The 13,784-nt window shown below is 36.3% G+C and overlaps 1 non-coding gene across 1 annotated transcript; it reads left to right on the forward strand.

Annotated features, from left to right (window-relative positions):
- The first annotated feature begins 7,715 nt into the window (after positions 1-7,715).
- Positions 7,716-7,821, forward strand: LOC113860489. The gene has a single exon (XR_003503941.1). It is a non-coding gene; the product is annotated as a small nucleolar RNA R71 (small nucleolar RNA).
- Positions 7,822-13,784: the final 5,963 nt, after the last annotated feature.

Consider the following 13,784-nt stretch of genomic DNA (forward strand, 5'->3'; position numbering starts at 1 on the left):
TTATCAGGTTGGCTTGAAAGGCTCAAACGATCCAAAGAATGCCCTAATCATTTCACCAAGATGCACTACCCTAGGATTTCGCCTCAATAGAGAATCACACATTTTCCAAGATAAGAGTCAATATAAGAATATCACATAATCTTTCTCTAGAAAATTAATCCAGTCCCTCACCAAGAAAATGCACATCTTAGATCAAAGCAATAATAGGCTCAATGGATGAGAGCATGATCCATTCAAAACATTGTGCTCGTGATACTTCAAGTTCATAGAAAATTTAATCAAATCATTGAGCACTCAACACAATTCTTAAGAAGACCAGTTATAACTATAATCAAAAGGCCTTTTTTTAAAATAAATAAATAAATAAATAAACAAATAAAAAATACCATTGACTTAAACAATATTAAACATAACAGTGTCTAAACTAACCTAATTAAGAAATCAACTAGAAACACAAGGAAGCTAACAATACAATAAATAGAAATAGAAAATTTCCCCGTTTCTCCTCGACTCAGTCTTCATCAGCCTCTTCTTCTTCTCCAACCTCTTGCTCCTGCTCAGCATCAACTGACCTTAAAAGATCCTCATCTGGTACTAATGGTTCTTCTAATTCATCTGGTCTCATTCCTTGCTCAATAGCTATTCGTCTTACCATTACTTCTAATCCTTGGACAGCACGGATGAGATATTGATTATGACGAATGCTTAACCTTTGATGGTTTTCCAATTGCTCTAACCTTTGTGCTGTGGTGAGAGAACACCTTGGCCTACTAGAACCAGGCTGGGTTTGAGTTCGGGGTCTCCGGATCTCCTGGGCTTTAGTGGCTATAGTAATTGGTCGCTCTGGTAAGACTGGAATATCTCTTTCAATATTAATTCCTGCTCTTCTACACAATTGTGTAATTAAACTTGGATATCCCAGACTACCAGATGATGCTTGAGCCATTTCATGTATCTTTGAAGCAATTAGGTTCCCCACATCAATTTGTGAACCTCTAATTATACAATGAATAAGGATGGCTTGTTCCATGCGCACTTCTGAGTGATTTAACTTTGTGATAAGTCTAGATTGAACAAATGTGCACCAAGCTCGAGGAACTGGGGTTAAATCAGCTTTCCGTAGAGACAAAGGATTTCCATGTGCATCCAATCCTCATTGTGCACCTTCCTTACACAAATCGCTTAATACATCAGCACGTCTTTGTTCATGTTCCATTCTGTGCTCATAACTACAATATGGGTTTTGATATCCTATGCCAAAGAAAGTGTCAATAGCTTGTGGACTGAAATCAATCTCTCTCCCTCGGACAAAACTCTTGAATTTACTTTCTTCACTTTGCTCTGTCTCATCATTAGACACCACATATGCATTAGCATAAAATTCTCGTACCAAATTCATCTTTCCCGATTGAGGACTCGCACATAAAGCTGTCTAATTCCTTCTTCTAATTTGATTTTGAATTTCAGGGTACTCTCCTTCTTGAAGACTGAATCCTCTTTCTCGCACCAAGGTCCGAGTTAATAATACATTATTGAACCGTTCTTCATGTGCACGGGATTTGAAACGATCTTGATCAAAATCATTTGCTGAGCTAGAGCTAGCCTTGCTAACAGCCCTTTTCTTTCTTGGAAGCATGAAATTTATCACTTGGAAAAGCTTGTTGGAGTTCCTTGCTTCAAAACACCTAACAAATAAATTGAGATAATTATGAATTCTCAAAAACTCAAAGCATGTCAAATTCAAAATTTTCTTTCTCTTTTTTTTTTTTTCAACTTTAACTCACCAAATCAGCATTAACACTAACACATCAGCATTTTAATCATGGCAAACTTCAAGAATACCAATTATTCCACTCATATTCAGTACTTTTTCTCAAATAGTTTGCAATCATCATGAATAATCTAAATTCAATTTCAGCAATTAACTTCAATAACATCCTATTAATCAAAAATTTTCAAAAATACAAATCATACTAACTAGCTCAAGGTCACATCAACACATTCAGTTTCACATCTTGACATTGTCATTTCTTCAAACACCTAGTCTTCACTCATCCAACATATTGATTCTATGACTACCATGCAACAACAATGCCAAAATGAATCTTTCCTATCATCAAACACAATGTAAAACAAAAATCCACCTCCAAAGACACCTATTTTTCTAATTTCTTACTTTTTCCCAATTCACAAACCCTAGCATTTAAGAACTATTCGTTCAATCTATATGCTTGCAAAAAGAAATTAAATCAAACAAGATAAAAGGAAAATTACCTCACTTCGTGACCCACACAACACAATGCTGAAATCCCAAAATTATTTAATTTTCCAAACCATTGGTTGTCACTCTATAAGAAATAAAGAAGAAGGAGGTTTTTTTTTTTTTTTTTTGGTTTTAGAACAAGAATGGAAGAGGTTTACGAATGGTGAAGTCAATTCTTTGGCTATGGTTAAATGGATTAAGGGGAGAGTTGAGAAAAAGGGTTGTTAGAACACAGAGGAGAAAAGAAACGAGAGAAAAAAAAAATGTTATGGACTGCACCAACTGACCCAATTTCATTTAAAATATCACTTGTCGAAGCGCCTGAGTTGTACGAATCTAGCGCCTAGGCGCTGAGTTACCTGAAAGCCTCTCTTTTTCTCTTACGGAGTAAACGCCTAGGCGGAAAGGTTTAGCGCCTGAGCGGTGAACCACCAGAAACTACAATCCATTTTTTTTTCAGTAAGAGCTCAAGCGGTGAAGAATAAAGCCTAGGCGCTGGACACCCTGAGACCACTTCAATTTTCTCGTGCAGATAGCGCTTGGGCGGTCCATAAAAAGACTTGGGCCATTTTTTTTTTTTAATAAATAAAAAATTGAACTAAACTAACTAAAATAAAACAAGGAAAAACAAAACAAATTAAAACAAAGGATACTAAAGATTGGGTTGCCTCCCAATAAAGCGCTTTTTTAACGTCATAAGCTTGACGTGTTGCACTTATTCATGATAATGGTAAGGTTGACCTCTGCCTATCAACCTCCCCTCCAAAATAATGCTTCAACCTATGACCATTTACTGTGAATTTTCTTCTAGATGTTGGTTCAAGTAACTCAACAGCATTAAACGGAGAAACCTTGCTTATTACAAATGGCCCAGACCATCTTGTCTTCAACTTCCTAGGAAACAACTTTAATCTTGAATTAAATAGTAACACTTGTTGTCCTGCTTCAAAAAGCTTGAAAGAAATTTTCTTGTCATGCAATTTCTTTGTTTTTTCCTTGTACAAGCGAGCATTTTCATAAGCTTGGTGTCGGAATTCCTCAAGTTCATTAAGTTGGAGAAGTCTTTTTTCATTGACAGCTTTAACATCAAAATTCAGAAATTTTATTGCCCAAAAAGCCTTATGTTCTAACTCTACAGGCAAGTGGCAGGATTTTCCAAACACCAATTGATATGGAGACATTCCTATAGGAGTTTTAAAAGCTGTCCTATAAGCCCAAAGTGCATCCTCAATTTTCCTTGCCCAATCTTTCCTTGATGCACCAACCATCTTTTCAAGAATTCTATTTAACTCCCTGTTAGACACCTCAACTTGACCACTTTTTTGAGGATGGTATGGGGTAGCTATCTTGTGCTTGACTCCATATTTCTATAGTAATGCCTCAATTTGTTTGTTACAGAAATGACTCCCTCCATCACTAATAAGTGCTCTTGGAACTCCAAATCTTGTGAAAATGTTCTTTCTCAGAAAATTCACAACTACCTTGGCATCATTAGTGGGTGATGGAATAGCTTCCACCCACTTGGACACATAATCCACAGCAACAAGAATATATTGATTAGAATATGATGAAGGGAAAGGACCCATGAAGTCTATCCCCAAACATCAAACAACTCCATTTCCAAAATGTAGTTCTGTGGCATCTCATTCCTTCTTGATAAATTTTCAGTCCTTTGACATTTATCACATTTTTCCACAAAAGACCGGGGCATCTTTGAAAATTGTGGGCCAATAAAGACCACTCTGCAAGACTTTGGCTGCTGTTCTTTCTCCCCCAAAGTGTCCACCATACTCAGAGCCATGACAATGCCATAAAACACCTTGCACCTCCTCCTCTGGAATGCACCTTCTAATCATCCCATCAGCACACTTCTTCTTTTGATTCCAACTCAAACTTTCTGGTAAAACTTTGGCAGCTTTATAATTGGCCATATCAGCAAACCATGGAAGTGCATGCACAACAAACAATTGTTTATCAGGAAATTCTTCTTTAATCGGTAACAACTGCATATTTTGAACTCCTTCTTGAACAATCCTAGACAAATGATCCGCAACCAAATTTTCTGTGCCTTTCTTATCTTTCAACTCCAAGTCAAATTCTTGTAATAGTAGCACCCATCTGATCAATCTTGGTTTTGTTTCCTGCTTAGACAAAAGATACTTAAGTGCAGAATGATCAGTATAAACAATTACCTTAGAACCAACTAAATATGACCGAAATTTGTCAAAAGCAAAAACAACTGCAAGTAACTCCTTTTCAGTAGTTGCATAATTACGTTGTGCATCATTCAAAACACGACCAGCATAATAAATTACATGCAACAACTTATCTTTTCTTTGACCCAAAACAGCAACTATTCCAAAGTTACTAGCATCACACATTACTTCAAATGGCAAAGTCCAATCAGGTGCAGAAATTATAGGCGCTGAAAGTAGTTTTCCTTCAAAGTCTCAAAGGCATGCAAGCAATTCTCATAAAAAACAAATGGTGCATCTTTAACCAAAGATTACACAATGGTTTTGCAATTTTTGAAAAATCTCTTATAAACCTTCTATAAAAGTCAGCATGTCCTAAAAAACTTCTAATGCCCTTAACATTTACAAGAGGAGGTAATTTTTCAATAATTTCAACTTTAGCTCTATCTACCTCAATACCTTTGAAAGAAATCCGGTGGCCTAGAACAATACCTTCAGTGACCATAAAATGGCATTTTTCCCAATTAAGAACAAGGTTTGTTTCTTGACACCTTTTTAAAACCAAAGACAAGTTATGCAAACATGCATCATAAGAACTACCAAAAACAGAGAAGTCATCCATAAATATCTCAATGAATTTTTCTACCATATCATAGAAAATAGAAAGCATGCACCTTTGAAACGTTGCTGGTGCATTGCACAATCCAAAAGGCATTCTCCGATAAGCAAAAACACCATATGGACAAGTAAATGTCGTCTTCTCTTGATCTGCAGGATCCACCACAATCTGATTATAACCTGAATATCCATCCAAGAAACAATAGTAGGCATGCCCAGCTAACCTTTCCAACATTTGATCAATGAATGGTAAGGGGAAATGATCTTTTCTAGTTACTGCATTCAGCTTGCGGTAATCTATGCACATCCTCCAGCCTATAACTGTCCTTGTAGTATCAGCTCATTGTTTTCATTAGACACTACTGTGATGCCACCCTTCTTAGGTACAACTTGAACTGGACTTACCCATGAACTATCAGAAATAGGGTAGATAATTCCTGCATCCCACAATTTCAACACTTCTTTTAAAACCACCTCTTTCATTGTTGGATTTAACCTTCTCTAGGGTTGCACAACTGGCTTACTATCTCCCTCCAATAGAATCTTATGCATACACATAGTTGGACTTATCCCTTTCAAGTCACTAACAGTCCAACCAATAGCAGTCTTATGTTCTCTCAACACTCTTAATAATTTTTCCTCCTCTAATTCACTCAAGAATGCACTAATAATCACAGGATAAGAATTTTTACCTCCAAGAAATGCATATTTGAGAGTTGAAGGCAGAGGCTTCAATTCAAGCTTTGGGGGCTCTTCTTTCTTGACTTCTTTCATCAAGTGTAAGTCTTCCTTCTCCTTTAATTCATGATTGGTGGCAAAGCTTCCAGCAATTTCACACACTCAACAACTTCTGGCTTATCTCTATCCTCATCACTTGACATCTTTGAATTCACTAGAGCTGCTCCAAGAGGACATGATAAAGCTTCTCTATGAAAGCTTCTCTTATCAATGGGTCAATTACATCAATTTTCAAGCAATGCTCTTTCTCCACTGGATGCTTCATGGCTTCAAACACATTAAAAATTACTTTCTCATCATGCACTCGTAATACAAGCTCTCCTTGTTGAACATCGATCAATGCCCTACCTGTTGCCAGAAATGGTCGTCCTAGAATTAGGGGCATCTCATAATCCTCTTCCATATCCAACACCACAAAATCCGCAGGGAAAATAAATTTGTCAACTTTGACTAACACATCTTCAACTATCCCATATGGAAACTTGATAGACCGATCAGCTAGTTGCAATGAAATCATAGTAGACTTCACTTCCTTAATTTTCAGTTTATGCATGATGGATAATGGCATCAAATTGATGCTAGCCCCAAGGTCACACAATGCTCTACCAATGGTCAAACTACCAATAGTGTAAGGAATGTGGAAGCTACCTGGGTCTTTCAGCTTTTGAGGTAATTTCCTTTGATGATAGCACTACACTCTTCAGTAAGCATCACAGTTTCATCTTCCTTCAGTTTCCTCTTCCTTGAAAGCAAATCTTTCATAAACTTGGCATACAATGGCATTTGCTCCAAGGCTTCAGCAAATGGAATGTTAATCTGTAATTTTTTAAACACTTCCAAAAACTTAGAAAATTGTTTGTCTTGATTCTGCTGCTGAAGTCTCTGTGGAAAAGGAACTTTAGCATATGGGGACAATTCAACAGTTTTGTCCCAATCTACAACTTTCTTCTTTCCTTTGGAAGACTCACTAAATTGTTGCTTCCCTTGCTCTTGAAATTTATTTGAAATCTCAGATGAAAGATCTTCAACTTCAACTTTATCCTCCATTTGAGGACTCTTAATTTCCTCCTCCTTGCTCTCTTTAGGCTGTACTTCCAATGTCTTGCCACTTCTCAAAGTGATTGCCTTACAATGCTCCTTAAGATTTGGCTCAGTATTGCTGGGAAATGTTCCTGGTGGTTTTTCTGCCAACTGTTTTGCAATTTGCCCAACTTGACTCTACAAATTTCTAATTGAAGCTTTTTTATTTTTAAAATTAGCTCTTGTTTCTTGCATGAAACTAGAGTCTGCTGCACAAAACTTGTTGTTGATTGAGATAACTTTTCTAAAGCAACTTCCAATGCAGATGGTTTTGGTTGAGTAGGTGGGTGGGCTACTGGAGCTTGAAATGGAGCATTAAAATTCTTCTGAGCCCCTTGATTACTCCAAGAAAAATTAGGATTGTTCCTCCACCCTGGATTATATGTGTTAGAAAAGGGGTTATTTTGTTGTGTTGGAGGATTTCCCATGTAATTTACCTGCTCAACAAATAACTGAGTTGATGTACCAGCTTCACATTCTCCATTTTCATGTTTACCACCACAAAAGTCACATACTAAAGTTGAGAACCTATAGCTCCAACCTGCAATTGCCCAAACTATTTGTTGAGATTAGTCAATTGTTGAGACATAAGCTTGTTTTGAGCAAGTATGGCATCTAGTGTCTCTAACACCATAATACCCTTTCTCCCTATTGACCTCTCATTTGAGGACATAAAATTATTTGCAGCCATGGTCTCAATCAATTGGAGAGCTTCCTCTGAGGTTTTACTATGCAATGATCCTCCAGAGGCTGCATCTACCATTGATCTAACAGATGATACCAACCCATCATAGAATGTCTGAATTTGAAGCCAGTCAGGAAGGGCATGATGTGGACATTTTCTCAACAACTCCTTGAATCGCTCCCATGCATCATAAAGTGACTCTCCATCCTCTGAGCGAAGGTGTTAATTTCATTCCTCAACTTTACTAGCTTCTGAGGTGGGAAAAATTTCCTAAGAAATTTGTTGACTAAATCATCCCATGTAGAAATGCTCCCTTGAGGTTGAGACCGAAGCCACATTGTTGCCTTATCTCTAAGTGAAAATGGGAAGAGTCTTAGTCGAATAGCATCCAAACTGACCCGTTAACTCTGAAAGTGTCACAAAGTTGTAGAAAATTAGCTATGTGCAAATTAGGATCATCTAACGGTCCTCCCCCGAACTGTTCTTGTTGAATTAACTGTAGGAGTGCAGGCTTCAACTCAAAATTATTAGCTTGAATTGGAGGTCTTGTAATGCTAGATCTACACCCATCAGCACTAGGTGTGGCATATTCTCCTAGTGTTCTCCTGACATTCTGATTGTCATTCTCTTCAGCCATTGCTGCGTCCTTTTCTATTTGCTTTCTTGCCTTAGCTTCTTTCCTAAGTCTCCTTGCTGTCTTCTCAATTTCTGGATCAAACTACAGAGAATCTGAATTAATAGTACCTCGCATATAGAAACTAAACAGTTATGAGAACAATGTTATCAAATAACAAAAAGAAAACTACATAGAATAGAAAAAATAAAGTAAAATAAAAGTAAAAACTATTTTCTATACAAAATTAAGTGTCTAAATTAAAAATTTTCTCAGCTACTAATATTGTTGATAACATTCAATCTCTGACAACGGCGCCAAAACTTGATAACTACTCGGCAAGTGCACCGAATCGTTTTAAGTAAATACCACGGTAAGTGGGTATCGTCCCATAAGGATTGACTTATCAAACAATACTTCATTAATCAAATTTCTAGTTAGACAATAACAACTATTTGGATCGAAGAAAGCTCTACAATTGAAATTAAAACAAAATAGAGATTTATAATAGAATAAATATTGCCTTCAACAAGTAAGAGTGATCTCAAGATTTAAAACACTAGAGGTTAGGATGGTCTGAGTTTTTCTTAATCCGTGTTGAATTTCTAAACACTTGAATTGAAAATCTTAGATTAATGAAAGGATTTCAAGTGAATGAACCCCAATTCCTTGGTGAATCCATTCTTTACTTATGAAAAAATATGACAATTCCTTGACTATATCTCAACACAAATATAGTTGAAGCACTAAATCAATCCACATATCACACAAAATTCAAGAAATATTCTTAAACCTTAAATTCATGTAGTTCATCTTTTGAGCTAATTCATATACAATTTTTCCAAATCATATAAGAACCTTAATCCACTCATGAACAAAAACTCATGATTCTTGCATATATAATCGAAAGACGAACAATTAATCCAAGAAATCCAATATCAAAACCTTAGAAATCCAATCTCAATAACCCATCTAGACCTAATCCTTTCCCCTAGCTATGGAGTTTAGCAACTCATTCTATGAAGACAAAGAAGAAAATTGTAGGAAATTCCATAAAAAACCAAGAATTGGAAAGATGAATCTTCAATCTCTCCTCTTCCTCTTATTCCAAGTTATCTCGTAGCTCCAAGCTCTTTTCTTCCGTTTTCTCTTGAGTTCGTCCTTGCTTCTCTGCCCTAATCCTTTTCTTTCCTTCTATTTATATGAAAATTTACTTGACAGCATCCGTGGGCGCCTAGGCGTTGCGATTTGGCGCCTAGGCTACAGGTTACCTGAGAACAAAATAAAACCAGTAAATTCTGCCTGGGCGGTGGAGATTAGCACCTGAGCGCTCGTAATTCCAGCAAAACAATTAGAAAATTCAATAACATAAACAACTAATGAAGACAAGAAAAAGACTACTCAAATAACTTTTCAAAGGGTTTTGGATGTCTTTATACTCTAAAAATCTCAATAAATTGATGGAACATCACCTACATTAAGTTTGCCTAAGTTTCTTAATGGTAGTTCGTTCATTCTTCTATTTAGACACTTATTAGGATCAGACTCTATATATTTTTTTAAATCCACGAGTATACTTAATATGACTAATATTTTGTCAAACACAACTTAAGTCATTTTGTTCTTGTTCCATATCAAATTTTCTAAAGGATCAAACACCAAATTGTTGAAACTTCAATTTATATTTTCGTTTTCATCTATTTTTGGAGCATATTATTAACTTATTCAAATTCATGCTTATTATCAATTTATTTCTTTGATTAAAGCTATGGATTAAGGTAATTAAGTTAGCATGACTCAAAGTTATGGAGATTAACAGTTCATTGGATTACCTAAGCAACAATCTAATTAAGAGATCATATCATTTTCTAAATTATCAACAATCAAGTATCTAGGTGTTCTTATCTAGTATAATTTGATTTGATTTTCTTAAGTAATAGAATATACATGCCAATTTATAGCTTAGTTCATTCAATTAGTTTCAGCGTACCTAGTACTATGTCATAAAACTCAATTTTCATTCCATTTAATATTCACTAAGTCTAGTAGCCTAGGCCTTATCATATAATTTCACTTAACTTAGCATTCAATCATATAGTTTCACACACACATAGGCATCATAACAACATATGCAAGCAAATCAATCTCATTTTCAAACACAACATATCTATAAACTCAAGAGAGTGAGAAATTCTCAAGAGTTTTTAACTATACACAACATTCACATTTTTACCAACTATATTTCTATTCATTCTCTCAACTCCTAACTCGAGTCATATGAAATCTTTCCCTCACCTTAGATGATAACTCAATTCGGTGAGGAAAAAAATGTTTCACTTCTAGTCTCATTTGATTTGTACTTTGTGTCTCTCTTAATGTGACTAACAATCATTCTTTTTGGATGATTTGTACAATTTGGCTCATAATTCAAGCATTTGAAATTATGAATGAAGCATATGAGTTACTAACACGTTCCTTTTTCAAGGATATAGATACATAGCTTCTTAAAGGAAACATATTCAACAATACAAGGCACTCGGTCTTAACAAGTGTAGTGTTCATATTTTGTTATACTTACCAAACTGAGTGCAAATAAGTGATATGTTGTCCCAATTGAACTCAGGATGACTCTTTTTCTTCTTTGGTCATTCCCAATTTCTGACCAATATTCAGCATAATACATTCCATTAACATGACTCCAGCTTTGAGGCTATTGTGCAGCTCAGTCTGCCTTTCAGCAAGTTGATTCTGCCCTTCAGCTAGCTGCTTCAGAGTGTCCTTCATCATCATTGGTTTTTCTTTCTTGAATTGTGAAGGAATTGGGGCTGCAGAGGTGCAGGAGACATTTGCATAAATCTCTTTGATCAGAGCTGCAGAAATGGATGGTACAGCTCTGATTTTCTCTTGATAATCACCAAACTCTACTCCTACGTCTTCACAAAGTAATGTAATTACTGAAGGGAAGGCTAATGAATCCTTTTTTGTCTTCAGTATTTCCAGGATACATTCACTTATTACCTCTCCCACATCTATGTAGATGTCGGAGACTATGGCAAAAAGCAGAGCAGCCCTCTTCACAGCTAGTGTGGAGCTATGTTTGACAGGCATGAAAGAATTTAAGATAAACATGCTCCATACTTTGGCAAAGGGCAGAAGATTCTTGGTGACAATATGCTTTGGCTTCTTAGATTGGTTGAGCTCCCATGTGGTGCCTGGTTTCCCAATCCTTTCCAGAATTTGCACAAAATCAATATCTGGACTTTCCTTAAATGTTTTGAAGTCCAGCTGTGCAGCATGTTGTGCAGAATTAATTTCCAGCACCCTGTTGATATTTGCTGGTGAGAAGTCAATTCTCATGCCCTTAACCATGGAGCTGAACTTAGGGGTTCCTTTCCCTTTAAACCTCATGGCATTGGCATAGAATTCTTGAGTTATTTCCCTCCAACCCAGGCCAGCTATTGCACAGAAGAATTCCCAGCCTCTTTTCTGGATTTCCTCCTTGAATTCAGGGTAGTTGTTCCCAGCTATTTGGAATGCTCTGTCAGGAACAAATTTTCTTCTTAGAATATTGGCTCTAAAAACATGAGCCAAACTTCTGAATCTCGGATCATGTGTGGCTGGTGGTGAGGATCCTGAGGGTGCAGCTGTTCTTGGTGGGGGTGATGGTGTAGGTGAGGGTGCAGGTGCAGGAGATCTTGTTGAAGGTGGTGGAGAAGGTGAAAGTTCAGATGTAGGTGCAGATGATCTTGTCTGAGGTGAGGGAGAAGGTGAGGGTTCAGAGATCTGAATAGGTGAAGAGCTTAAGACACCATCAGTTCTAGCCCTCTTTGATGCTGCAGCTTGGAGGTTTCGGCTTAATCTTCTTGTTAGGGTTGTGGAAGATGCAACTCGCTTCTTCTTAGGGGTGGTAGAAGATATAGCTTGCTTCTTCTTAGGAGTGGTAGAAGATGCAGCTTGCTTCTTCTTAGGAGGACCCACAGGTGTGTTGAATGAAGTCCTAACCATTTTGGAATTTTCTGCATGAAGGGAGTAATTGTAAGTTTAAAATTTTTGAATCAAAGAATAATCCTATACTGCAGAAAATTTAATCAAGCAGTTTGCAGAAATTTAAATTTTCTAATACTTCTCATCATGCAATCTGCTAATAATATCATTCACATTCAAATACCAACACCCAATTGCACAACTTATTCAAAACATGCAAAATCTAACAGTAGAATTCAGAGTGCACACTCTTATCTAATATCAGGGTAACGCAGAAAGATAATTACATGCCTTGACCAAATTTTCAAACTGATTTTGTGCTGACAGCCAAAATTCCCAAATTGTATTCATTTTGCAATCAAGTATGCATTTTAGATATTCCCAATTTAATGTCTGACTCAATTTCAGCACAACTATGTATTCTAATTTTCAATTCCACAGTTTCAGAAAGTTCTGTTGCTATCAGTTCAGATTCTGCAGAAATGTGGTTCATATAATGCAATGTAATTTCAACTATCCCATCAAACTAATCATACATGACAGAGAGCAGCTATCTGAAGTATTATCCATTCTATTTTGAACCAAATAGCCTCAGAATTTGAATTTAAGTTTGCTGTCAGATCATGTATTATACATATGCACAGAATAGATGCTCACCCATCACAGCAGGTAATTTCAAATAGTCATATTCAGAAATTTCCACCCAACCAATTCACACACTTCAATTTAAGTCAATTAAAATGTTGCAGACTGTGGTACATATAATATGCAATGCAGTTTAAATTATCCCAACAGAAATGTCATAGTTGATAGGGAAAGACCGATTCAAAGTATTGTTCATTCCATTCTTGAAGCAAATGCTATCAAAATAGTTTCCCAACACTCATCTCGACATTTTCCCAAGACACACTATGCAATACACAGCTCAATAGATAAATTCAGACTTCAAATTCAATATCTCTCAATCAAAATATTATGATTAAAGTCTTTTTAGGTCAAGTCAATTTCTGCAGAAGTGTATTAATGTGAAAAGTGCAATGCAGAATTGAATCTTCTCAGAAAACTCACGTTACAGCAAAACCTAGTCTCAGTATTTTCTATTTCCCAAATTGATTTAAATGCCTCGAACGTTCTTATTTACCCTTTTTCAACAACTTCCCCAAAATATTTAAACATATACAAAAACCCCAATCACAGATTTTAGAAGTGAGGGAAGTATACCTTGGTTGAGATGCAGAAATGATGTTCGAACAGGGAAGAAGAAGCTTCTGAATCGCAATGCAGAGATTGATGAGTGGAAAGCTCTCAGAGAGGGAAGGGATTTTTGATTTAAAAAAAACGTATGTGCGTATTCACCCTTAGCAATATTTATAGGCACGCCCAAGCACGTGCCTACTTTGGAGAATAAAAGTGACTTTTATGTTATTAAAATTCCCAGTGTTATCACTATTATTCATAAGAGTGAATGTTCCAGAGAGTGGATTTTTCATAGTGAGGCACGCGTTATAACTATTGCTGAGCAAAGTGATAACGCGCAGCAAAGTGATAACTTTTTTCAGTAAAAGTACTAACGCAGAAGTATTAAAAGTTTACTTACCTGTGCGTAGT

This window comes from Abrus precatorius, unplaced genomic scaffold, assembly GCF_003935025.1.
Source record: "Abrus precatorius isolate BTA unplaced genomic scaffold, Abrus_2018 Scaffold2, whole genome shotgun sequence".
NCBI lineage: Eukaryota > Viridiplantae > Streptophyta > Magnoliopsida > Fabales > Fabaceae > Abrus > Abrus precatorius.